The sequence below is a fragment of the Chinchilla lanigera genome, unplaced genomic scaffold (assembly GCF_000276665.1).
Source record: "Chinchilla lanigera isolate Chin_1 unplaced genomic scaffold, ChiLan1.0 scaffold00069, whole genome shotgun sequence".
In the NCBI taxonomy this organism is placed as follows: Eukaryota; Metazoa; Chordata; class Mammalia; order Rodentia; family Chinchillidae; genus Chinchilla; species Chinchilla lanigera.
In genome coordinates, this window is record NW_004955470.1 from 2,681,876 (window position 1) to 2,709,373 (window position 27,498).

Consider the following 27,498-nt stretch of genomic DNA (forward strand, 5'->3'; position numbering starts at 1 on the left):
TGCGACCCGTTGCCATGCCTCGCAGTGCCTGCGATTGCTGGGTGACACACAGCTTCATGCGGGCACCCAATTCTCCTGTGTGATTTGGTGGATGACGTATCTTCCTGTTGTCAGAGAGTGGGGCAGCTACTACCCTGCCTCGGGCAAAGGCAGGTCTGTGGAAGACTGCATGCTTGTTGTTCTGGATCACGTTGAAGAAAATTGAGATCCTGTGAAGGAGGTTGACAAAATAGTGAAAAGTGCTCTATTCTAAAGAAAAAGCCCAAATGTCCATCAGGAGTGCAATGGATAAACAATAAATCCTACCAGATTAGGTAGTGGAACACTGTCTACGTACCAGACGCACATAGACGCACACAAGGACAAGAGAGAATCTACGAAAGAGCACATAGACTGCGGTTCCATTTACATAACGCTCTACAATACACAAAAATAATCCATTCTGGTAGGAGTCAGAGCAGTGATTACTGAAGAACTGGGGAGGAAGGTGGGTCGCCTGGGCAGGAAAGCAAGAGCTTTGGGAAGTATTATATATCTCTCATTCACACACGTATGTGTTCGGAAATTCACCGGCTCTTTTTTAACCATGTATGCACTTTACTGTATTCACATTAGAGCCCAATAAGAGCTTCCTTTAAACTGTATGAAGGGAATAAAGAGTCAACACAGGAGAAAAGGAGGGTCAGAGGCTCAGAAACAAGAAGTCTGAGAGCCCGTGGGAAGCCAGGAGAGAGCATTTCCGTAACGGGGCAGCGGGAATGACAAATGCAGAGAAACTCGGGGTTGGGTGACTGAGACATTGTTTGCCCTCACAGGTAAATTTCCGGTAGGGTAGCTTTAGCTTAAAAGAAAAGCACTGTCAAGGCAAACCTGGGGATGAGGATGCGGTTAAGATTTTTGCAGAGGAAAATGACTGAAGAAGTCTGTAAGTGGAGGAAAAAGACTGAAGAAGTCTGTGAGCAGACAAGAAGAAGCCAGGGGGAGAGAAGGGAGAAGGGGAGAGGAAGAGAGGTGGTTTGGAGCAGGACCCTCAAGGAAGCAGTGAGATCTAGGGGAAGCGATGCAGAGTTTCAGCGGGGAAGAGGAGACCATGCAGAGAAAGGAGAAGGAAAAGCGGTGGCCACCTGCTGGGTCAATGTCTGGTGACCCTGTGTCCTAGGGTGCCACAGCATAGGGCAAGCACGTTATTCGTGTGGGAGGGAGGTGGGACTGTGAGCGAGCTGAATAGGTTAGTTGTTGTTGTTAGGATATAAGAAATTCTCAACAAGAAATGAACACCAGAAGTGACAGAAGTCCAGAACTGTAACTGGACGGACACCCAAGAATCCCATTTGGTCATTTGCCAGTCATGTCTGGGAACCCGAGAGTCAATGCGGAGAAGGTGAGTGATGGGAGTTTACTCCAGGCTGGGGGCTAACAACGCGGGATTGGCCAAAGGATGAGAGTTCTCGGAAAATGAAGCTGGTTCTCAGAGAAGAAACAGCTCACGGCAGGCAGAAGGCAGTGAAGTAGTGAAACCGCAGCAGCCTCTCCTTTTTATCCCTTCCAGGCTACCTGCCACCCACACCCGGGGGGGGGTCTCCCCATTATCCACACCCAGAGCTATGCCAACTAATGAGTGGACTGACTTAATAATCACACACCCTTAATCCCAGCATCACACACCCCAGGTCCAGCCATCTCTGCAAAGCCCTACTCTGACCGCATGAGGCTTTGGGGTGACATCTAACACAAGCCGTAACAGTGGGGGAGCTACACATTTTTGAAAAAATAGAAACTAAAAGCTTTCTAAATTTGGCATGAAACATAAATTTGTAGATTCAGGAATCTCAGAGAACCCCAGACAGAATAAATTCAAGGAAATCTGTGCTTAGACATTTAGTAATTAAATTACTGAAAGCTAAAACAAACAAATTATGCTGAAATCTGCAATAAAAGCATCATGTTACTTATAGAATAACAATTATTTAAAGGACAGTAGCTTTCTCAACAGAGGCCATGGAGGCCAGAAAGCAAGGAAGCACTATTTTTTAAAACTTTATATTTTGAGAACAGTAAGGTCACAAGCAATTGTAAAGCTAATGTCTCATGGTGCCTCAGTGGTTAACATCTTTTGAAACTATAAGACAATACCCAAGCCAGGAAACTGGTTTGCATGCGTGTATGTGTGTGTGTGTTTGTGTAGTTCTGCACCCTTTATCCCAGATGTAAATTCATCTCGATCCAACCACAATCAAGATACAGAGGTGTCCCAACCCAACAAAATCCTCCCTCTGCCTACCTCTCACAGTCACACCCTCTACTGCCTCTACCCCAGCCTCCAGCCTCTAGCAATGGCTAATCTGGTCTCCATCTCTATAATCTTGTAATATCAAGACTTTTCAATGGACAGAATCATACAATATGGGACCTTCTGAGGCTGCTCTTTTCCTTTTTTTTTTTTTATTTTAAAGATAAAAGGAGGGAAACATTAACAGACATACAACATTTTACAACATATCACAAGCACAATACAGACAATACAGAGTTACAAACAAAGTGGTAGGGAATTAACAATGGTGGTTGCATTACATATTGATATCTTCAAAGTGGCTTCTCAAGAAAACAGATATAGACATGCAATACTGGTCAACCAAAGACTCATTGACAGTTTCTTTCAACATAGAAATAGAAGACAGAAGAACAACCATGTTAACTATCCTGTATATACATACATACAAAGTTTCTCCTTCTTTCCCTTCTCTTTTCCCACATCCCAGAAGCCCTTTACTCTTCAGTGGTTTCCTATCATTTCACAGTGTCTAACATACCTCCGAGTTTAAATTAACTCTTTCAAGTTTTACACTAGTGAAACAATGCGGTGCTTGCACATGTATGTTTGATTTATTTCACTTATGAGTATGGTCTCTAGTTGTGACCATTTAAATATAAAGGCCTCGAGTTTATCTTTCTTTATAGCTGAGTAATATTCCATTATATAAAAGTACCACAATTTTCTTATCCAATTCTCGGTGGATGGACATTTGGGTTGCTTCCACATTTTAGCAATTACAAATTGTGCTGCTATGAGCATAGGTGCACATATATCACTGTGATATGATGTTTTTAGATCTTCTGGGAAAATACCCAGCAGGGGGATAGCTGGGTTGAATGGGACCTCTAAACCTAGTTTTCAGAGGAATCTCCAAACTGATTTCCACAGTGGTTTCACCAGTCTGCATTCCCACCAGCAGTGGAGAAGGGTTCCTATTTCTCCACAGCCTCGCCAGCATTTGTTATTGGTTGATTTCTTAATGCTAGCCATTCTTACTGGGGTAAGGTGGAATCTTAGTGTTGTTTTAATTTGCATTTCTCGAATGACTAATGATGTTGAACATTTTCTCATATATTTATTTGCCATTTATATCTACTTGACTGAGAAATGTGTATTCATCTCCGCTGCCCATTTTTGGATTGGGTCTTTGAATTTGGAGGGGCTGAAATTTTTTAATTCTTTATATGTTCTAGATAGAAGCCCTTTGTCTGAGGGACAATCAGCTAAAATTTTTTCCAAGTTTGTGGGTTTTCTTTTGACTCTGCTGGTGATTTCTTTAGATGTGCAGAAACTTTTCAGTAGGATGAGATCCCACTTGTTGATTCGTTCAAGTGTTTCACGTGCAATTTGGTTTTTATTCATGAACTCTCTGCCTACCCCTATGTCTTCGAGGTTTTTACCTACTTTCTCTTCCAATAGATTTAGTGTTTCTGGTTTAATATTGAGATCTGTGAACCATTTTGACTTGAGTTTGGTGCATGGTGATAGGCTTGGGTCTATTTTCAGTCTTTGGCAGGTATTAAGCCAATTTTTCCAGCACCATTTATTAAAGAGGCTATCATTCTTCCAGTGAGTTTGATTGGCCCCTTTATCAAAGATTAGGTGGTTGAGTGTGTTTTTGGTTGTGTCTGTTGAGGCTGCTCTTTTCATTCTATATAATGCCCTTGAAAGCCTTCCAAGTTGTTGCACATCTTGATAATTTGTTCATTTTTATTGCTGTGTAGTATTTCACAGTATGTACATACCACCATTTGTTTGCCCATTTCACTACTGTAGGCTGTTTTTCCTGTTGCTAGGTTTGGGTTATTGATAAAAAGCTGCTGTCAGGAGTCTTGTACAGGTTTTTCTGTGTGCTTACGTTTCTACCTCTCTGGAACACGTGCCCAAGAACACGAAGGGAAAAGTATATCTTCTGTGCTGTGTTGTGAATGTTTCCTCACCAAATTCGTATGTTGACAGCTAATCTCCAAGGTGATGGTGCTGGGAGGTGGGTGCTTTGTGGGAGATGACTGCACCATGAGGGCAGAGCCACAGTGCTAAGATGCTCCCTTAATAAGACCAATTAAGTTGGCTCATGTTTGTACCAACTATGTGTCATAGTCACCATCTTGCTGCTGAGATACAAAACTCAATACCTCTGGTCTTATCAAGAAACTTATGTATTAATCTAAAGAGGCAATGGTATCATTTTACAATGGGCTTACCCACTGAAGCCATGGAAGCATAAAATCTTTTGCAATTCTTGTCATCAACCACTGTTAAAAAGGAGACAGAATCAAGTAAATACTGTTGAGTCACAGGCAATATTGACTAAGAAAGAAGACCCTGAGAACAGGGTCTAGCATTCCTAGATCCAGCTGCCTCTCAGGCAATTTTCCTCCTTAGGTTATGTAGTTACATAAGTCAATAGTCTTTCTTTCCCTCTCACTAGTTGTAAGTAAATTCTTGTCACTTGTAAACACAAGAATCTTCATACAGTAGAACTAAATAACCAACAAATCAAAAGTATATGGAAACAGAAATTGATTTTTAATGCTCACTGTATAATTATAATATAAAAATATAAACTATTTTCCAAGGAAAAAAAGATTCTCCTGAGAACTGCCTTGATTTTTCCACCAACTGAGGACGCGGCTCAGAGGTACCACCTGCAAACCAGAAAACTGGTCCTCACCAGACACCAGATCTGACAGCACCTTGATCTTACACTTTCTACCTTCCAGAACTGTGAGAAGTAAATACTAACTAAACCACCCACTTAATGATATCTTTTATAGCAGCTCAAATACAGTAAAACACTTTGTTAAGAAACTCCCAACTCCTTTGTACGGAAGCTCTACCATTTTACTCTCCCATTAACTATTTAGATCTAGTTTCTTAGCATCTAGGCAACATATGGCTATTGTCTCTATTTTAGATTTCATCTTGGCTGTTCTAAAAGTTTTATGCTTTTACGTTTTACACTTCTATCTGTGATCCATTTTGAGTTGTTTAATCATTACAGAATAGTGAGGTATGCATTGGACCAATAGATCCTCAATTATTCCAACACTATTGAAAAAGGCTACCCTTCACCCATCAAATACTCCTGTACCTTTATCAAAAGTCATTCAGCCATAATTTTAGGAATCTGCTTTCGGATTCTCTAGTATCTAACCTCTGACAGTACCACACTGTCTTGATCACTGTCTTCACGTTGATTAGGTAGAATGATTGTTCTTATTTCATTCTTCATTTTCATACTTGGTTAAGTTAAATTAGTCCCTTTGTCTGTCCCTATAAATTTTACTTTTCTTTGTACTGGGAATTGAACTTAAGACCTTGCACTTGCCAGGCAGGCACTTGTGCCACTGACCTATATCCCTGGCCTTCCCTATAAATTTTAGAGTAATCTTGTCTCTATTTACAGAAAATGTTGCTGCTATTTCTAATAGGAATTTTGTTAATATTGTGTAAGAATTTAGGGAGAACTGACAGCTTCACTATCTTCAGTCTTCCAATCTCTGATATGTGCTTCTTTTTATTAAGACTGCCTTTGCAGGGCTGGGGATTTAGCTCAGCAGCACAGCGTCTGCCTGGCAAGCACAAGGTCGTGAGTTCGATTCCCGGTGCTGGGAAAAAAAACAAAAAAATAAAAGACTGTCTTTGAGAGCTGGAGGTATAGTTCAGTGGTACAATGTGTGCTTCATACATACACACACACACACACAAAAAAAAAAAAAACAACAAAATAGATCATCTTTGATTTCTTCATCAGTGTTGTTTAGTTTGGACATACAAGTCCAACATGTATGTGTTTTGCTAGATTTCTAGTTTAGGATTACTCTGTGTGTGTGTGTGTGTGTGTGTGTGTGTGTGTGTGTGCAGAGTATTATATTTTTAATTTGGGTGTCTGTATATTCATTGCTATTACATAAATATGCTTAATGCTAATCTTTTTCTTACGATACATTGTGTCTATTGTTATGTTAATCCTGTTTCTTTGCTGAGCTCACTTATTAGTCCTAAAATATGTGTGTCTGTGTGTGTGTTTGGTAAATTCCTTGGGATTTTCTACATGTACGTTTATGTAATTTGCAAATAAAGATAGTTTTATTTCTTTTTTTCTGTTCTGCCTACCTTTTGCTTCCCTTTCTTGACTTACTACACTGTCTAAAAGCTACACACTAATCTTGCTTTGAATAATCTTGCCTTGTTTTCAATTTTAGGAGGAAAGTACTATATTTTTTGTCATTAACTATGATGTTACCTATAAGTATTTTTGTACATATTTTTAATCAAATTGAGAAAATTTCCCCCATTCCTGTTTTTTGAGTGTTTTCATCATGAAAGACTGTTGAATTTTGTGTTCATCTTTTCTTCATCAGTGTAAATGATCATGTGACTTCTCTTTGTTAGGCCTGTTGACATGATAAATTACACTGGTTTCAGAATGTGGAACCAGCCTTACATCCCTGGGATAAACTCCACTTAGTCGTGGCTTATAATTCTTTTTTATATTGCTAGATTTTAAAAGTTTTTATGCCTGGCATTATGAGGAATATTGGATGATACTTTTCATGGTTTAAATTGTCCTCATCTAGATTTAGTATCAAAGTAATGCTGGCCCCATAAAATGGATTAGGGTGTCTTTTCCTTCCTCTGTTATCCTCCTACAGATGTTTGGTAGAATTCACCAGTGAAACTCACTGGTCTGTCAATTTCTTTCTATGGAATCTTAAATTATAAATTGAATCTTACGGAATAGTTGTAAGGCTATATTTCCTATTAGGTGTTCTAATTCATATGCTCTCTTTCATATTAGGTGGGTGGCAGTAGTTGGTGCTTTTCAAAGAAATTGGTTTCTTTCATCTCAGCTATCGCATTATTCCTCGTGTGTGGCATTATTCATAGTGTTTTCATATCTTTTGATGCCAGCAGGGCCTCTGTGACACCCCCTGTTTCATTCCTGATATTGGTAATTTGTGTCTTCTTCCTTTCTGTTTGTCAGTCTTGCTCAAGATTTGTCAATTTTTTTTTGTTTTTTCTTTTTTTTCTTTTTTTTTTTTTCCGATACCAGGAATCAAATTCACGACCTTGTGCTTGCCAGGAAGATTTGTCAATTTTATTGATCTTTTTTCAAGAACTAGCTTTGGGTTCATGAGTTTCCCCTATTGTGTGTTTGTGTTCATTGCTCTCTGTTCAGATTTATTTATTAGTTCCTTTCTCCTGATTGTATTGGTTTTTTAATTCTCTTTTTTCTAGTTTCTTGAGATGAGAGCTTAGATTATTGTTCATTTTGATATTTTCTTCTTTCTAATGTAGGTATGGATGCCATACATTTTTCTCTTTGTGCTGCTTTAATGTATCCCACATATTTTGATGTGTTCTATCTTCGTTTTTCATTGAGTTCTGTTTTTATTTCCCTTGAGACTGCTTCTTTGAATCGTGTGTTCCTTAGAAGTGGGTTTTTAGTTTCTAAGCATTTGAGATTTTCCTACTGTGTTTCTGTTATTGATTTTAGCTTGATTCCACTGTGGTCAGTGAACACACTCTGTGTGATTTCAGTTCTTTTACATTCTCTAAAGTTTGTTTTACAGCCCAAGATATGACTTATTTTGGTTTACGGTCCACGGGTACGTGAGAGAAATGTGTACTCTGCCAATTTCAAGATGGTTCTGGATGAGACTGTCTAAAACTGGTGTTACATCCCTGATAAACATCTGGTAGAACTCTATAGATATCTATGAGATTGTGTTGGTTCATGATATTGCTGGGTTCTTCTACATCCTTGCGGATTTTGTATTTGGTTTTCGTATCAGTTGTAGACAGGAGGTACTAAAATATCGAGCTGCAATTAGGAATTTGTCTAACTCTCCACTAACCTCTGTCACCCTCTGCTGACACAGTTTGGCTGCCTCCTTCTTGTCAGGGGGTGGCAGCCCAAGGTCTTCACACGGCTTGACTCACACTGGGGTGGGGGGTACCTCACTATTTCCAGGTGAGCACGAAGCTCTGCTGTTCTGACGCTGCACTTGGCCTTCTCTGACCTCTGCTGGGTTGAGGGTATTGGGGTACTGGTCAGTCTCCTTTCCTTCTAGTCTTACATTTGTTTTGTGGGATACCCAAGGTTGTGAGCCATACTTAGTGCAAATAGGAAAAAGTACAGATGTTTTTCGACTTGTAAAGGGGTTATATTCCAGTGAGTCCATCTTACATTGAAAATACCACAGATGGAAAGTGCATTAATAGACCTACCAACAGAACATTGCAGCTTAGCCTAGCCTACCTTAAACATGTTCAGAACACGTACATTGGCCTACAGCTGAGCAAAATCATCTCATACAGAGCCTATTTTGCAAGAGTGTTGAACATCTCGTTCAGTGTACTGAATACTGTACTGAACGGGAAGCACATGGCTGCATGTGGGCGCTTTCACATCATCATGAGGCCAGAGACGTTAAGTCAAGCTGTCAAAGCCAAGGACCATTTGTAAGTCTACTCCATCTTCCCAGAAGTCGATGTCTCAAAGTGTGAAACTTTCAAAATCACGTATTCGTCTTGTTTTACTGTGCAGGATGGGAGGGGTGGATAGGACGGCATGGTCCCCATCTCTCTGAGGAAGCCGAGGGGAAAGGATCGTACCTTACGTGGATGGCTCTATTGTGGGGTGATGCGCCTTGAGAGCAGTGGGACCCTGAGCCCTGAATATGACGAGTGACAACCAGGCGTGAGGGGGCAGTTCCTTGAGCCCTGCTGGGTCCTGAGAGCCCCAGGGTTTCAGTATGAGAGCAAAGGAGCTCACATATGGAGCACAGCAGGAAACAGGTCAGAATTGTGCTAAAATGTCCTTCTGCAGTGCCGCACTGCCCACTGGGTGCTGTTCTCCCGGTGTGATACTGGCTTCAGGCTTTACCTTTCCAGAGGCCATATTAACATTTTAATAGGGGCTTCCCTGTCTGCATCCCAAAAGTCACTGGCCTGGAGACTGTTGGGCTCTGTGGACAAAGGAGGAGGAGCTGGGCCAAGGGGTTCCTGCCCTTTCTCTCTGCAAAGTTCTGACGCTACCCCAGGCAAACAAGAGTCTGGAAGGTGGGAAGGAACTTGAGCACTTAGGGTGGGGGAACGCTGTCCCCCCAGGGTGGGAGGAAGGGAGGAAAGAAGGAAGACACAGCACAGAGACAGAGCAGTCTTCTCACGGATGCCTGGCCTCGTCTGCCTAGAAATAGAGCAGGGCTCCAGAGGTACAACTGTGAGAACTGCCATCCTGGCCAGGACTGCGGGGAAGAGTTTCAAAGCCGTTTCCTCTGTGGGAAAAGAGTGACCAGTGGATGCCGTCCCAGAGGCAGCAGTGGTAGCGTGTGTCCATTTGTGCGCGTTTGTGTGTGTGTTTTGTTTGCGTGCCTGTGTAGGGCTATGGAGGATAGAGGAGCCTGCATAGTCCTTCAGGCTGTGTCCTTGCCCCTGGCCACCTCAGGGCCCGGTGGTTGAATCAGCCAACACGCTCATCCCCCAGGCCCAAGCCCCTAACTCCAGGGGCCTCTCTGCACCCCATCACAGTGACCAGTGTCCCCAAGGCCACGCCAGGCCCCAGCACTGCTCCACCACACGGGTAGACACAGCTGCACGCCCTGTCCCAGCTCTATCCTGTCTTCACAGCTCACCTTCCTCAGGCCTGTGTGGGGTCCCTACTCCGGCCACACTGAGTGGCACTCAACCTCCCAGTGGCCCTCAGACTACGGCCTGGTTCCCCCTTCCTGGATCTCCGCCTTCCTCCTCCTCCCACGGCACCTGCAGGAAACCTCCGAACCCCAGACCAAGCCGGCTGGTCCTCCCTCAGGCACGGATGGAGACAGTCACACTGCCTGTGGCTGAGGCTCCTGGGTGCTCCTCCAGCCTCCTCCCAGGCCGTCCAGCAGTTGGGAACTTTCCTCTTCCTTTGTTCTCTGTCCTCAGACGACCTCTCCGCTCTCAGCCAAAGGTCCTGCGCCTGCCTCCTTCCCCAGCGTCTTCCCGCATCACCTGCCTGCCCTCCTTTCCAGCACGATTTGAATATTTGGGTCATGCACCCCGCCCTCCTTTGCAGAACAAGGCAGCTCCCCGTCCCCATCCACTTCTCTCTCCCCTCTTTAGAAAGGGAGCAATTTGCTGAAAAAAAAATTTGCCCAAAACCGCATCTCAGTGACTGATTCCCACTGCGTTTAACAAAATAAAGCCTCTGTTGAAAAAAATCTAGTTGCCAAATAACCAACTTCACAGACTACCAAATCACTAAACACTTACTTTTGGTAACTTATGAAGAGTACAATAATACGTATTTCGTAGGAGGTTTCAAAATCTGCTAATGATTTTTTTCACCGTTTTGACCTTTGATTTTAGGTACTTGAGATATTTTACTTAGGATTTCTCCACCCAGCTTTAGATTGAATTTATAGGCATGTGGTTCCCATTTCTGAAGCTGACTACTTTTCAATAGTTGCTTATAAAGGTTTTGGCGATTCGTGAGGCTTTTTTAATTTTAACCTTTGGTTTGCAGAAAAGACGGTTTGCCCTTCCAGTGCAATTTTACACTAATTTGCATTTTCTCTATTTTTTCAAAGTGGCTTGGCAGTCAGCCAACTAAAAGTTTTTTCTGCATGTTAATTCTCATATATCCATGACAACTTCCCCATGATACAATCCCAAAGTGGGAACGATAGTCCAATTTAGACACAAGTCTTTAAAATTAGAATTGACAGTAACTGTAGTTGAGGGAAAACCCATCCACTGTCACCAAAAAAATACGATGCATTCAAGAAGCCCCCACTCCCTGAATATGGAAACCCACACAAAATTGACATTTCCCAGAAATAGACAGAGAAATCCATAGCAAAGGCTGGTGAATGTGTACCGGATATGCATAAACCAAACTGAACGATTGCAAGCGAAATAGAAAAACCAACCTAAGGGGAAGGCCTTCGTGTTGTGGAAACCAGAATACACAAGTCCCATCATTTCAGAAGTAATTCAGAAGTAAAACAACTTTTGGGTGAATTCCAGGGATCACTCATCAGGGAAACTGATCCCCTAGCAAACTGGTTTGCGGCAAAATTTGAGCTAATTGGCTTCTGGGAAATGGAGATTTGTCATTTTGTACATTGGTCTATTTCTTCAACTTTTCCATTTTGTCCCACGTTTTTCCCTTTGTGAGCCAAGGCACAAGTACATAGAGCCCCCAGGCCTGCCAGCCTCCTTACTGTTATAGTCAGTGAAATGGGCTGGATTCTCAGCACAGTCAAGGGGAAAGAGACATTTGACCGCCCTGTAGACTCTAGCAGAATCTGTACTCTGATTTGCATTTTAATTCTTGTGGATTTTTTTTTTTTTTGAGACAGGGTCTTGCTGTGCAGTTCAGGCTGGCCTTGAGCTCACTTTGTAGCCCAGGCTGGTCTTGAACTTGCAGTGATCCTCCTGCCTCAGCCTCCTGAGTGCTGTGATTACAGGTGTGTGCCACCACGCTCAGCTTCTTGTGGCTATTTTCTTCTTTTCTCTCCATATTGCTCTAAGACAGTGTCTCTGATGAAGACTTCTAAATACTACTCACACAGACGTGATTAGAATGACCGACTTCCAATGACCTGGCCAAGCAGGTGGCTTCAAGTGGAATCTTCACCATATCCACTCTGCCAAGGCAGGCTGGTTTCTCCTGACCTCTCCACTCCAGGCGGGCTGCTCAGGGCCTCTCCCTTTGGAGCCCCTCTTCCTCTCTGGTCATGATTTCTCCCTCTGGCAAGACCCTCTTCAAACCATTTTCCCACTGTTTTCTCCTGGATCACCTCTCACTCTGCCCTGCCCTTCCTTCCATGTGATGAGGAAGAAATCTTCCAGGAAACTTTCTTGTCCAACTGCTCTGGTCAGGGCTTCTTCTTGATGCTGTCCTTCTTCCTGTCACCATCTTAGAGGTCAGTGAGCGCAGGGGGCGTGTCCCTAGCACTCACCTCTTCCATAACCATGCCTGGGTTTCCACCCATCTATGGACTTAGCCAGCTCTTGGATGCTTCCCTGGAGTCCTGGGTCTTCGCCTCGGGCTCTGGACCATTCACGACAACACTGATTTGTCTCCTGGGTGTCCAGGGTTCAGCACATGAAAAACTGATCTTGTCCTCTTTTCCCCAAAGTGTCCACTGCCTAGACCAGGAAACTGGGGATCATCTCAAGGCCTCCCTTTCCCACCACTACCAGTGCCAACTCGGGCAGCTGCTCCTCCTTACTGCCTCTGAGAGCTGCTCATCGTTCCCCCTCTTGGTTCCTGCTTGAGCCCAAAGCATTTATCGCTTCTTCCTTGGAGTAAGACCATTGCCCTCGCTCCTTCTTAGGCCTTCTAATCTATGCCTGAAACAGCTTCCGAGGGCACTTTTCTCTAGCCATACCCTCTGTTTCCTGAACTGCCCCAAATCCTTCACAAGGCATAAAACGTTTCAAGATGGCATTTCAAGCACGCAGACTTTATGCAGTTTTACATCTCTCTCCGGCCCCCAAATTCAGCTCAGTATCCATGTCTTCTGAGAATCTTGGCAGGACCCCATCTTCCCTAGGTGTTCTGCGTTCAGCTAGCAAAATTCCAACCCTGCATTACTCTAATCACGGACTTGGTCACTGAAAGTTTCTAGAGGGCAGGCTGACTCTGACTTGCTTTTATCACCCCAAGTCTAGCAGGTGGGGGGCTTTCAGCAATGTTTCAACAGTGAGAGAAGCAAAATGTAGTCTTCATTAGTCTGTCTGTGGGACTCTGTTCAAGAGGCCACTGTCTTGGTAAGAGAAGGTGGTCCTCTTAGAAAGGACTTGGACAGCATAAAGAGGCCACAAATGTGTTAACTGTGCATATATTTGAAGATGAATTTGGCTCTGCCTCAGACAGGAGGCTCATTTTGTGTGCTAAAACCTCTCCTTCTGCCTTATCACACCTGAATTAGAGACGCTCTGGTCTCTGCCTGGCTTACCTTCTCAGCACTGAGAGGCCGGGCGTGGTGGCACTTGGAAGGGATGAGTGGTTTAGAGCCTGCTTGAGCCACATGACCAGCCTTCAAGGGAACTTGCAGCCAGCCGCTCCTTAGATGTCGCTGATCTGTGACCAAACACAGTCCAGGCCGATCAAATTTTTTCCCAGTCCGCTGCCCATGGGCCACTCCAAGTAGAGATGATGTCATCAAGAGGACAGCCAAGCAGGAGGTGGCATCTGGTACCCACATCCAGCCCAACAAGTCAACTCCTGGGAGCAAAGGAGACAAGTGTCTAATTGACCATGACAGGTTGGAACCCTTGCCAAGTCCTCTTCAAGAAAGGAGGGAGCCACTTTAAAATAAAAATTAAGCTGGCTCTACGAAGCAAGGTATGCCTGGCATCAATGCCCAGGGGAGACCAGCTTGCCAGAGCTTTCTGAAATCTAGCTTTCACAGGCCCGGACACTGAAAGACAGGAGAGTGTTTATTCAGTAGAAAGCCAGGATGACATAACTGGTCTACAGAAAGTCACTCAATATCTACATTAGAAGTCAAATTAAAATGGCCAGAACTGTGTTTTGGCCCCCACCATTAGCCAAAATTAACATTGTAATGTCAATTCCCAATATGGGCAAGGGCAAGGTACAAGTGTTATGTTCACACATAGCTCTTGACGGTGAACGTTTGCACAGTCTCCCATGGAAAACCATTTATCATGGTGTGTCAAGAACTTCGAAGGGGCTCATGACCCTCTGCGCAAGGGAAATAATCCAAAATATGGGGGAAAGAAGTATCGGTATGTTGTTCTTTTAATCTCCATTCTGACTAGCATATGCAGCACTCAGATTGTAGATCATTAGAAATGTCTAAATCGCATGTTACGTATTGAAAGGATGACTACTCTTCATGCAGCAACGTGGAGGTGTCCGTATGACAATGTTGTGTGCGTATGATAATGACAGGTGAGTGAACCAATTTTCACAAGAAAAGGAAGCCCAAGTCGATGACAGTTGTGGCGGTGTCTGGATGTAGGGGAAAGGGGGGATTATTTTTTCTTTTTCAAATTTAGCCCGATGTATCACAGTAAAATATTTCCTGAGACTTGAATGACTAGAGGAGCTAACAAGGGTGAGACTACTTCTCAGGTGATTGGGAAGGATGCTGATCTTTAGGGACCAGATTTTGCTTTGGACGGGACAGGGGTGGAGGCTGCAGAAGTGAGGAGAAGCCCTGTGCCCAGCCTTCTCCGGGGTCCCAAGAAGTCAGGGAAAGAGACAGCTAATCCCAACTGGGAAGAGCTTGGAGACCTACAAGAGGCTCTCTGGGAAACCCTCTGGCTTGAAATTGAGCAATCCATGAATGAATCTGGCATGGGTCCGTGAGGACCCAAGAGGGATCTGAGAAAGTAATGATATCAACTCCAAGGAGACTCCAAGATGGCTGAGAAGGAAGCAGGCCCAGGAGCAGGGACAGAGAAGGCTTTGAGGGTTTCCAATGACACTAGGTGCCTGGATTCGGAGGCGCTAGAGAAGGGATGTCAGTCCTCCAGTAGGAGGGAGGTGGAGACGACTTTGGGACTGTATTCGCGATTCGGTTCTGACTGCAGAGAGCAGGTTTGAGTAGTCACAGGGACAGACGCATAGGGTACATTGTAACTCAGCACTTTGTATTGGAGCTTCAAATGGGTAGGTGGCTGAGTAGGTGCATGGGGCTTGCTGGAATGCAGTGACACGGTCTCAACTGGGTCCAAACATGCTGTCCAGTTGGGACTTGCTGCTCCCCACGAGTCACCACAACTAACGCAAAAGCATCAAGAATCTCGTTTTCTTACCCCGTACTGAGAAAATGTATCAATCAACCAGAAAGCACCTAAGGACATGCTGTGTGCCCCTTAAAGGAAGCCTGTAGCATGCGAAGGAGGGCTGAGGCAGATTTCTCATCCCCGCTGCGTTTTCTCTGATACCCCTAAGAAGGACAATGCTTCAAAATCCGGGTAGTTGTACGTGAAATGGGCGCAAAGAATCCCTCGTGGCGACATCGGAGAAGCGTCGATCTGCCACATGAGAAACGAATCCGAATGTAAATCAGGTGAAAGCAGAATATCTTTTAGGGTTAAATGCAGAAGGGAAAACATGCAAAATGCAGGAGAAACCATTTCGTCCTCCTAACGTGTGCCCTGCACCCTCATCTGCACCCGGAGTCACCACAGCTGCCCGGTTTATTTGCACACAGACAAAGAGGAACCTAAAAACACTTTCATTATCTTAAGAGAAATTTGCCAGCAGGAGAGATGGCCCCTCCTGACAGCTTCTAGGCTTGGTCAGCTTCCTCCTGCTCCTCGGACCATGACTTAGCTGAGTCACTGTGCTCCCTGGGTCCCCAGACACGACCTCCAGCTGCCACCTGCCCGCCAGAGTCACGGGGGCCAATAGAAGACAACCACAACTTCAGGGTCTTACTACCTGGGTTATGTTCATGGCTATAATTTTTCTTTTGTTCTTTGGTTCAAAGAAAACCATAATCTTTATGTAAAATTTTGTGTTTAAGTAAAAAGTCATATTTAAGCTCATGCCAGATATTAAAATATAAATGTAGGGTTTCAATTAAAAAGGAAAGATGATAGATTTACTATAATCCCAGTTCTGTTAACATACACACACAGATTTACATGAAAAAAAAATCTGAGATCTGGGCATGCATGGTGCTGTAATCCCAGCACTCTGGGAGGCTGAGGCAGGAAGATCATGAGTGTGATCTCCACTTGGGCAACTCAGTGACTTAGCAAGAGCCTATTGTCTCAAAAATAAAAAAGGTCTGGGGATACAGTGCAGAGCAGAGGCCCTAGGTTCAGTCCCCAGTGAAATGGGCACAAAGAATCCCAAAAGATAAAAAAAAAAAAAAAAAAACCTGAGTGGCCTAAAAAAACCATTGAGAGTGGTGATCCATAAGGCTGTTTAGAGGAATCATCTTTTCTAAATTTTGCTTTCCTCTATAGTGCAGTTATTTTTAATGGGTTTATATTATTTTTCCCATTAAAACCAATAAAGATCACATTTTATCATCTATTATTTTTATACTTTTTCAAGGCTGGGGATTGAACCCAATAAAAGTCAATGTTACTCATTATTTTTATCTTTTCATAGTGCGGGAAATTGAACCCAGGACCTAGCACATGCTAGGCAAGTGCAAGCACTGCTGAGATCGAACTTCAAAGGTATCCAGGCACTAGGACCTTCTCTGCATGGAAGGTTTTCCTAGTGATGAAATGTCTCCACAGGTAAGCCAGTTACACTCTCCTGTATCATTTATTCCCATTTCCTTCCTGGTTTCGTTCGTCCTACAGATGGGGAAATGGTCAGCATATTCCCTGGCTCAGAGGGACTGTGCGTTTGTTTTTGCTTTTTGTGGTGAAAAGTTGAGACATCTGCAAGGTACTTAGGGGAGGATAATGTGCGTATCGTGCTCCTGCAGTCCGTTTTCTGCCCCGCGTCCCTGCCCTGCTTCTGTCCAGTGGAGCTGGTCAGGCTATGAGGGAAGCTGCTGCTCAACTCTGCGCTGGTTTCCCCAGGGGTTGCATCCCCAGGGGAGCTCAGCCTCCAGCCCCAGAAGTTCTTCCCTTCTGGTGTCAGCAGCAGCAGCCCGGAGATGAATGAGGGTGTGCGAAGAACAACATCTGGCTCTCAGCACCCCGCTTGTCATCATGTCAGTGGGGCCCAGGGGGAGCCGACCTTGCACCCCAGTCAGTAGTGAGCAGAGGCTGAGATTGGTGTTTTCATCAGGAAGTGTCAACTGGGCCGAAGGTAGAATCAAACGTTCTCCCTAGCAGTGCTATGTGCCACACCTAGGGCCACGGTGGCACAAGTGGCACAAGCACCTACCTGGCAAGCGCAAGGTCCTGAGTTCGATTCCCGGTACCAAAAAAAAGTATTACACCTAAACAGGATGACTAAACAAAACAAAAAGACTACTCAGGATCCAGAGTCCCACAGCCTAGTAGCCAGGATGTCTACGACAATAAAATATCACTTGTCACATCAGCAGCCAGACAGTTACAACCTGAATGAGAGAAGCCATTCTGTGGGTGCCAACACAGAGATGGCTCCAATGTTGGAATATTCTAAAGAGCATTCTAAAGCAGCAAGCAAAAGCTGGGTGTGGTAGCACATTCCTAGAGTCCCAGAACTCTGGGAGGCTGAGGCAGGAGGATCAAAAGGTGGACTCAAGCCTGGCCTGGGCATTTTAGCAACTTGGTGAGACCCTATCTCAAAGCAAAAAATAAATAAAAAGGGCTGGGGATGTGACCTAGTGTGAAGGCCCGGGGTTCAGTCCCCAGTACCCCCCTAAAAAGCAATAATTGTAAAAATTATTCAAAGGGTAATGAAGTACCTCCTTGGAACAAAAGTATAAAATAGAAATCATAAAAAAATCTAGGTGAAAGAATATAAGATACTAAATAAGCTACATATCATAAAATTGAAAAATACAATAATTGCAACTAAATGTATTAATGGGCCCAATGATAGTTTGGAGACAACAAAGAATGAATTGCTGGGCTTGAATACAGATAATTATGAATCATCCAATCTGAACAATAGAAAACGGACGAGGCAAATGAGCAGTCTGAGAGATCCGTGAGCTGGTAGAAAAAGCTCTGTCAGTCTTCTAAGCTGAAGCCCAATGGGAATGAGAAAAAGAGTAGGACGGCAATAATAATCAAATAAATAATGGTAAAAACTTTCCACATGTGGCAAAGAGTATAAACCTACAGATGAGAATGTGAAAGAATAGAACAAATCCCAAACAGGATAAAGCCCAAAGACATCCACACCAAGACGAATCACAGTCAAATTTCTGAAAATTAAAGACAAAGAAAGTGGCCAGAGATAAATATAAAACAAAACTTACAAAACTTCGAAGGAAATGGCAATGTGTTTTGCAGGTACTGAGAGGAAAGAACTGACAACTCTGAATTCTGTGACTAATAAAAACAATTTGTGGTGGATCAGTCTGATTTTGATCTTTGCTTTGTCTCTTCAGACAATATATTTTTTGGTCTTTGAGTACCTTGTCATTTTTTCCTCAATAGCCATGCATTTTGTAGTGGGTAAAAGGGGATACAGTAAACAGGCTTTAGGTGATGTGGCAGAGGGGACACATTTGGTGACCAACATGAGATCTCAAGTCTCAGTGACCCTGTGTCTCTGTCTTGTAAATGCCACACGTGCCTCGCAGACCCCACCCAAGGCCCTTAAGGGGACGAGGATGGATGTCGTGGACTGGCTTTGTTTCCCATTCCCAGGTCACTTAAGCTCTGACACCATCTCAACTGTTTAGGCTCTGGAAAATAGTTTCTCTTGACCAGATAGAACAGAATGTTCCAGCTTATTTCAAAATAATTCCCTTTTCTCCATCCTCTTGACCAAACACAAGGTTTTTTTTTTCCTCCTAGTAATCACTGTGAGATCCTGGGTGAGCTAATATTCACAGAAGTACAGGGGACTCTTTCTTACTGGGTCGCCCTGGAGAGGTAAGATCTTAGACTAGTCCACACTGAACCCCAGCAACTCGTTAATTATAGTTCACATTTCTCCAACCGGCCCTGGTTCCTGGTAGATGTGTCAGCTGGTGGGTTGGTTTCTGTTCTGATAAGCTATTGTAGTCTATTCACCTGCAGGTCTTTCAGCATTTAGGGCAGTGGTTTTGCCTCTGCCTTCACTTCCCTGATAGACTAAGAGCTGTTAATTTTTCAGTTTGTCACAAGCTTTTTACTGAGTGATTACTGTACTTCCAAATTCCTTCTGTGTTTGATAGGGCTTGTGCATAGGTGCCCTCCCCAAAGCCTCATGCTGTCATAGGTAGGACTTTTTCAGCAGTGGCTGAATCTAGAATGTGGGATGGACTCATGGTGCGATGCTAGGATTAAGGATGCTAGGGATAAGGATGGGTGATTACTAAATCAGTCCACTGATTGTTTTGGTACCACCCTAATCCTGGTAGCCAAGATAAAATGTAAAAGAGGCAGAAAAAAGCTGCTAAGATCTCTTGCTTCTTTTGCTACCTTCTGCCCACCATGAGCTGTTTCTCCTCTGCCATGCCATCCTGCCTTGGAGCCAGCCCATTATAGACTGAAACCTCTAAAAGCTGTGAGCTAAATAAACCTTTCCCCCTTTAACCTTGGGTAGTGGGTATTTTGTCTCAGCAATAAGAAAATAACTAAGACTGCTGAACTGGAAACCAGAAGTCAAACTATTCTCTAGGAGTGAGGGAGAAATAAAGAAATCTCAGATGAAGGGAAATTTAAGAGAACATGTCACCAGAAAGCCTGCATAAGGAGTAAGTACCTAAAGAGTGGCCTCTACACAGAAAGGAAATTATAAAACTTCAGCATCTCAGGATTAAAGAAAGTAGATTTGATTATAAAACACAACCCAATGTTTCAATAAAAAAAGCTGTCGTATAGAATTACACTAATATATACGTAAGTAAAATGAATGACAATAATAATATTAAGACTGGTAAGGGAGAAATTAAATATACTGTTGTAAGCTTCTGCTACAATATATGTAGTATAATGTCTATAATGGGCTATGATAGATGTGATCTATAAACTCTAAAGAATACTAAGATAACACAATAAAAAAGAAGCATAGCAAACAAAACAACAGAGGAGATAAAACTGAATTATAAAAATACTCAATTAAGAGGTTGGGACGTAGCTCAGTGGTAGAGCACATGCTTAGCATACATAAGGGCCTAGTTTCAATCCCCAACACAAAAACAAGACATTCCATTAATCCCAGAAAAAGAGAGGGAAAAGAGTGAAGAACGGATGGGATAAATTTAAAAAAGAAGTACAGAGAGTGAGAGGAGTAAATCTAACCATACCAATAATTTACCTTAGATATAAATGGCTTAAACAATTTCAGTAAGAAGCAGTTTATCAATTGGACATTTTAAAAAGCCAGAGTCAACTATATGCTACTAACAAAAATGTACTTTATACATAAAGACACACATCAGGGCTGGGGACTTAGCTCAGTGGCACAGCACCTGCCTGGCAAGCACAAGGTCGTGAATTCAATTCCCAGTACTAGAAAAAAAAAAAAAATCTCACATACAGACACACATAGATCAAAAGAAAAAGGATGGGAAAGGAAATACAATGTGAACACTGACAAAAAGGATGTGGATAGCTATACTAATATAAAAGTATATTTCAAGCAGAAACTCATAAGGGATAAAGAAGGTCATGCAAAATGCTAGAGGGATCTATTTATTGATAACACATAACTATGCTAAATGTCTCTGCACCTTATAACAGAACTTCAAAATACATGAAGCAGAAACTGATAAAAATATAAGGAGAAGTTGACAAGTACATGTTTATAGTTATAGTCGAATGCCTCTCTATCAATCATTGATAGAACAATTATATATCAGAAAATTAATAAAGATTTAGAAGTTTTAACAACCCTGTGAATAAAAATTTACCTACTTATCATATATAGAAAACTTGGTCCAAATGCGACAAAACACATATTCTTTATAAGGACACATGGAATATTTTCCAACATATACTATATATTCGGAGCCATAAAACATACTTAGTAAATTTTTTGTGTTTATCAGCACATCTTTGCTGTACACAATGATAGCATTCATAACGGGAAGTTGGTGCATGTATATAGCACATCTTAATTCTTTTTACTTCCCCTTATGCTTAATGAATTTAAAAGGATTCACATTACATGAAGTATGTTTTCTAAACAAAGTACAATTTAAAAAGTAACCATTAACGAACATGTAAATGGGAAATTCTGAAACACTTGGAAATGCAACAACTCATTTCTCAATAAAAGTAGGTCAAATGGGAAATGAAAAGGAAAATTAACATTTTGTATAGAGTAAAAATGAGAACAGAATATGACAGCTTTTATGGGATGTCATTACAGTAGATTTAAGGGGAAATTTATAGCACTAAATGTCTATTTTAGAAAAAAAAAGAAAGGTCTCAGGTCAGTGACTTCACCTTCCACTTTGAGAAATTAGAAGAACAATTTAAACCCAAGTAAGCCTCAGAAAGGAAATAATAGAGACCAAAATGACAAATCAGTGAAATAGAAAAAATGAAAACATAAATAAAAATAAATAAAACCAAAAGCTAGCTCTTTGCATAGGTCAATAAAATGTAAAAACCCCTAGTCAGACTGACTAGGAAAAAAAATAGTTAACATACAAAATAGCCAATATTCAGAATCATGCATGTACTATCACTCAGATATTAAGCGTAATCTCCAAGTGTAATATCACTTAGAGATATTGAAAATAAGGAAATATTATGAATAATTTTATGCCAATTAATTAGAAGATATAGATGAAATGGAGAAATTCTTTAAAAGATACAACCTACCAGAGCTCACACAAAATAAATAACTACTCTAAATAGCACTCTATCTGTGGAATAAATTGAGTGGGTAGGTAAAAACGTACCCATGAAGAGAATTCCAAGCTCAGATGGCTTCAGTAGTGAATGTTACCAAACACTAAAAGAAGAATGGATACCAATCCTTACAAACTTTTTTCAGAAAATTAAGACAATTCCAAATCTTTGAGCCTATCACTGCCCTGCTTCCAAACCAAGAAAGAAAGCTACAGACCAGTAGCCCAAATGAACAAAAATGCAACAATCCTAAAGAAAATTCAGCAAACCCATCCCAACAATTGTAAAAAGGTTAAAAAATCATGATCAAATGGAGCTTTTTTCCAGGAAAGCAAGGCTGGTTTGATATTCAAATCTAATCAGTACAAGTCACAATATTACCTACAAAGTAAAAACCATGTGATTACCTCAATAGATGCAGAAAAAGACACTTGACAAAATCTACCATTCAGTCTTGGTTAAAATTATTCAAAAACTAGGAATAGAACACTCTCCTGTCCTATTTAAAAGCAACTGTGAAAAACCTATAGCTCACAAATTTCATGCTGAATGGCCAAATTTTTTCATCCTAAGATCAGAAACCAGAGCAAGATGTCTGTTCTCACCACTAAGTCAACTCAGAACTAGAAATGCTAGTCAGCACAATTAGTCAAGAGAAAGAAATAAATGCTTTTAGAATGAAGGTTTCTTAGTTGACACAGTCATGAGTGGTCAATATCCTCAGGACTGTGCAAAGCTGATAAGTGTTTGCTTGCAAGTTTGCAGGACATAGGAACAAATATAAAATATCACTGTATTTCTATATAGGAGTAATGAAAATTTAGATATTAAAATTTAATTCATTTATGATACTAAAAATATAAAACAGTTATAGACAAAACTAATAAAATATGTGCAAGGCTTGTACACTAAAAATAACAAAATATTGCTGAAATAAGTTAGAGAAGACCTAAATAACTGGAGATATTTTTCTATTGGACAGAAGACTCCACATTGCAAAAAGCCAACTCTTCCCAATACAATGCTAATCAAAATTTCACCAGGCTTTGTGTAGAAATTAAAGAATAGATTCTAAGATTTATATGAAAATGCCAAGGATCAGATAGCTGCAATAACTTTTAAAAAAGAAATATTGAAGGGTTCAAATCATCTTCTTTCAAGATTTATTCTAAAGCTACAGGTAACCAAAACAATTTGGTTTTAGAATCAAGATAGGTAAAAAGATCAGTGAACCAAATCAAGCCCAGAAACAGACACACACAAAAATAAGAATGACTGATTTTTGACAAAGATGCCAAAACAATTCAATGGAAAAAGAATGGCTTTTTCAACAATTGTAACTAAAACAATTGGACATCCTTGGTCAACAATACATACACACATACATACATGTCTACATACATAAGAACTTGGATCCATAACTTCTATCATATAAAGAAATTCAGAATGGATTGCAGATTTCAATGTAAAATCTGAAACTATAAACTATTAGAGGAAAACATGCCAGAAAAATGTTTTGACCTTTTGCCTAAGCAATTTTCATATATGAACCCAAATACAATATATATATACATATATATACATAATACACATATATAATACATATATAATATAATATATATACATACAGATTAGATGTTATAAATTTCTGTTTTTTAAAAGACTTTTTAACAGAATGAAAAGACAAGTCACATATGGGGAGAACATTCCTGTCATGCCATATCTGACACTGTACTTGTATGTAGAATGTGTATGTTGGTTTGGTGCTTATTTTGCAAGGGGAACAATTTAATACAGGACACATACTTTATATGATTATTTATAATAGTCACCCAAAGAACAGTATACAAAAGAGTGCAGGAAATCTGTCCACACACTAAGACCAAGGAATCCAGCTGAGGGCCTGGATCCCTCAACATGAGTTGAGCTGAATACCCAGAGCTCATAACAATGCCTCCCATGAATCCAACTGGAGGCCCAGAACCCATGACAACATCTCATGCAGACCTGTTTCACGGATCTGCTGGGAAGGCCCAAAGGTCAGTGGTGGAATCTACAAAGTCTGTGCCAGCAGGATGAAGGATCTGTGCTAGCAGGCTGGAGCCAGGAAGTGATGCTCAGAAGAACCAGAGCTCCTCCAAAAGGTACCACAGCCTTCCTCGGCAACAGTGAGGTCCCGAGCTCCTCCGATGATCAGGATGGCTGAGTTCCCATCAGGGAAGCCAACACAGCAAGCTTTTCCAGGAGGCCGGCAGTGCACCATCTTCCCCTCTGGAACCAGGAAGCTATGCTCAAAGTAAGGACCAGAGCTCTCCAAAGTGAACCGAAGCCATTCTCAGTGCCAGCGAGGTCCTGAGCTCCTCGGAGGATGAAAACAGCCAAGTTCATCAGGAAAGCCAGCTCCCCACAGCCTCTCTCAGCTCCCAACAGCCTGCTTCTTCTCCAGGTCTGCCTCTTATGCTGCTGGCAACAGTCCTCAGGTGGGCCTCCCACACCCAGCACCACAGTTACTCAGTTCAGCTGGGGGTTATAAGTTGACCACCAGTTATCAATCCACTACAATGTGTATAGAACTTTCAGAAGTCAATGAAAGGAAAACAGCTCAAAGAAGACATATGCATGGGAATAAGTACATGGAAGGACATTTGGCATCATTAGCCATAGAGGAAATGCAAATTAAGGCCACCCTGGGTACCATTACACATATTTTCAAATGGCTAAAATTAAAAAGACTGTCTGTACCAAGTCCTGTCCAGGATGTAGAAAAAAATGAAATTTTCATACACAGCTAGCAAGAATGTAAAACTCTACAAAACGGTTTGGGAAATGGTTTAAAATTTCTTTAAAAACTTAAACATGAAATAAATATAAATAAATAAATTTTTAAAAACCTAAACAGGCACCTACCATACGTCCTGCCATTTTAATTCCAAGAGAAAAAAAAGTAAATGTTCATACAAAGGTTTGGACATAAATGTTCACAGTAGCTTTATTTGTGATAGCCCCAGACTGGAAACCATCTAAATTCATCAACAGATAAACAGATAAACAATTGTGTCAGAAAGGGAACCAGAAAATGGAGTGAATGGGAAGAAAGGGGTGGAAAGGAAGAAGTAAAAATAATTAAGATGTGCTAATTCCCCACAGTGATGTAATAGTAAGTACTACAAGCATGTACTAATAAAAATTAACAGTAATACAAATTATGGTGTATCCATACAATAGGTATCTATTTGGCAGAAAAAAAGAAAGAAGGAAGAAATGATTGATAAATGCAACATAGATAAATCTGAGAAATATTGTTGCTTAAAAGAAGTCAGACCAAAAAAGTCTACATGTTGTGTGTACCATTCACATAAAGCTTATAGAGAATGAAAATCTGTAGTGATATTAGAAAGTGATAGGAATAAATAGGGGTGGGGAAGGGAGGCCTGGAAGGCAGGTTACAAAGGGAATGAGGAAATTTTCAGGGAGGGGTGATGGGTGTGTTCATGATATTGATCATTTTGATGGTTTCACTGATATACACACATGTGCACTCTTGGTACACTCTCACTATGTGCAGATTGTCAGATGTCAATTACACTGCAATAAAGCTGCTCAAAAATATTAATAATCAAGGCGATGGAGTCTCAAGACTTAACTCTCCCATGACTTCTCTTGGTCTGTTCTACCAAGAAGTGACATAAAACCTACATATTTGGGCTGGGGATGCAGCTGCATGGTACAACACCTGCCTGGCAAGCATGAGGCCCTGGGTTTGATTCCCGGTATATATATAAAAAATATATATATACATATTTATGTGGAGCCTGACAGACAACACCTCTGTGTCACTATGCAAATCTGAGCAAAAGGGACAATAACCACCCAAGCATGTTTCCACAGGCTCCCGTCCCGCAGTAGCATGCGGCTGCCAGTTAACCCCATGTGGGGCCTTTCTCTTTGGTTAGAGAATCTGAAATTGAGCTCTGCTCGGGTTCGGTGAGTGCGTGTGGTGATTCATGTGCATGGAAAGTACCCCCTGCTGACCGCAGACTAGAGTTCCCTACTGCCGCTTCAGTGTCAGAACTAACCACTGCCTCCTGGGCTGTTTAAAAAAAAAGGTCCTCCTGTCAAACACTTTTAAATAATGTGTGTGCGATTATTTCCTTTCTGCTCTTGGAATTTCCTAACCATCGAGATTTATCTTTTTTCACCTGTGGTTTCCAGCACCATGCTTGGACTCTCCTTCCACACCACCCCCACACACCCGAACAGACCTCCCACTTAGCTGCCGAGAAGGGGCCCCCATCGGAGGGCTGTGCTTGGCTCCTACAAGGTGCCAGATCTGGTCACTCAGGTGGCCTTGCTCGGGCACAGCCATCAGAAACAACAGTCTACTTGCCAGAAAATCTTGTGCCTCTCAAAGCTCTTGTCAGGATGACTCACCCCACACACAGAGAGGAGGGGGTGGGGGAGAAGAGTCCCAACCTGGGCTTCCACAACCCCTCATCCAGAACCCCTCATCAGCCCACATACCTGTCCTGCTCTGTAATATCCATTGAGGAACCACTGGGCTTTGCATCTCCAGGGCAAGAGGAAGAGGCCATCTGCCACATTAGTGTCCCTTGCTGAGAGCCATATTGCCCCATGTTGCAGATGAAGCTCTAAGGGCTTCTGAAGCTAACATACCCCAGAGCTCTAAAGGATAGGGCAGAGCAGAGATCCCAGGCCAACCTGACCAGAGCACCTGCAACCTCTGAGCAGCTCGGTGTGGCCCCTCCCTGCTACCACCTGCTCACTGCTGCTTTGCAGCCGTGTGTACAGACACTGGGAGGTTGTGCTCCCGGTGCTCCTTGAGTCACTGATAGGTTGGGTTTTCAGTTGCAAGATGTGTATCATCTCCACTGACATCTCTGGAGAGGTCAACAAACCTGGACCTGACTTGATGCCTCTTGAGTCTTCCAAGACATTATATAGAAGACTAGCGCTTCCAGGATGGCAGGATTGCCATGGGCTTCTCCTCCAGATTCCTGTAGGGAGGGATCTGTTTGTTCACAGATTCAAGGAAGCAGGCAGAAGCATTCCCAGAGGTTTTTTAGGCTCTGATAAGGAGTTCAGACTTTGTTCTAATACAGGATTTTGCACAAGGAAGTGAATGATCAGATCGTTCAAGAAATGAAACTTAGAGACCAATCCAGAGTGCACTGCAGCAGCCCACAGAAAAGAGGACAGCCACTTGGACTTTACAGCTGCCAGTGAGCATAGAAGAAACGGACACATTCAGGGGTAAAACTGGAACTGGTGGAGAACTGCAAGAGGGTAATGAGGATAAAGAGAAGAATCAGGCTGTGTTGTAAGATTTTGGCTTGAGAAAGATGAGAATCCAAGGTGGGAGAGAGAGAGGAAAAGTCAGACGAGAAAAGCTTTGTGCCTTGTTTAGAGAAATCTGAATCTGAAATGCTGACAAGCCTAAGAAGAGCAGACAATGGTGTGCATGGGTATGGGCTCTGGATGGGCACAAGGCTTCAGGAGTCAGGAGCAGATGAACAGAACTGAAAGCCAGGAGACGGGCCAGGTCGCAAGGGGGTCCATGTGCACAGGATGAAGAGGAGCACATGAGGAGGAGAACTCTGGGCCGGGCAGGACTGGAAGTGAGCGACGTGGCCAGGGAGACTAAGGAAGAGCAGTTGGTGCAATAGAAAGAAAGCCGTGCACAGGGCGTGGTGTGCTGGAGGCAACGGTGTTCTCATCTTTTGTACTATTTATTTGAAAAGTGATATTAATGCAAATAATCTGCAAAG

The 27,498-nt window shown here is 42.3% G+C and overlaps 1 long non-coding RNA gene across 1 annotated transcript in view; it reads left to right on the top strand.

Annotated features, from left to right (window-relative positions):
• Window positions 1–13,098: 13,098 nt before the first annotated feature.
• Window positions 13,099–27,498, top strand: part of LOC106150291 — a 49,608-nt gene continuing 35,208 nt past the window's right edge. The window contains exons 1-2 of the long non-coding RNA XR_001237017.1: window positions 13,099–15,360; window positions 16,416–16,549. This is a non-coding gene — a long non-coding RNA (uncharacterized LOC106150291). The remainder of the gene's footprint in view (window positions 15,361–16,415; window positions 16,550–27,498) is intronic.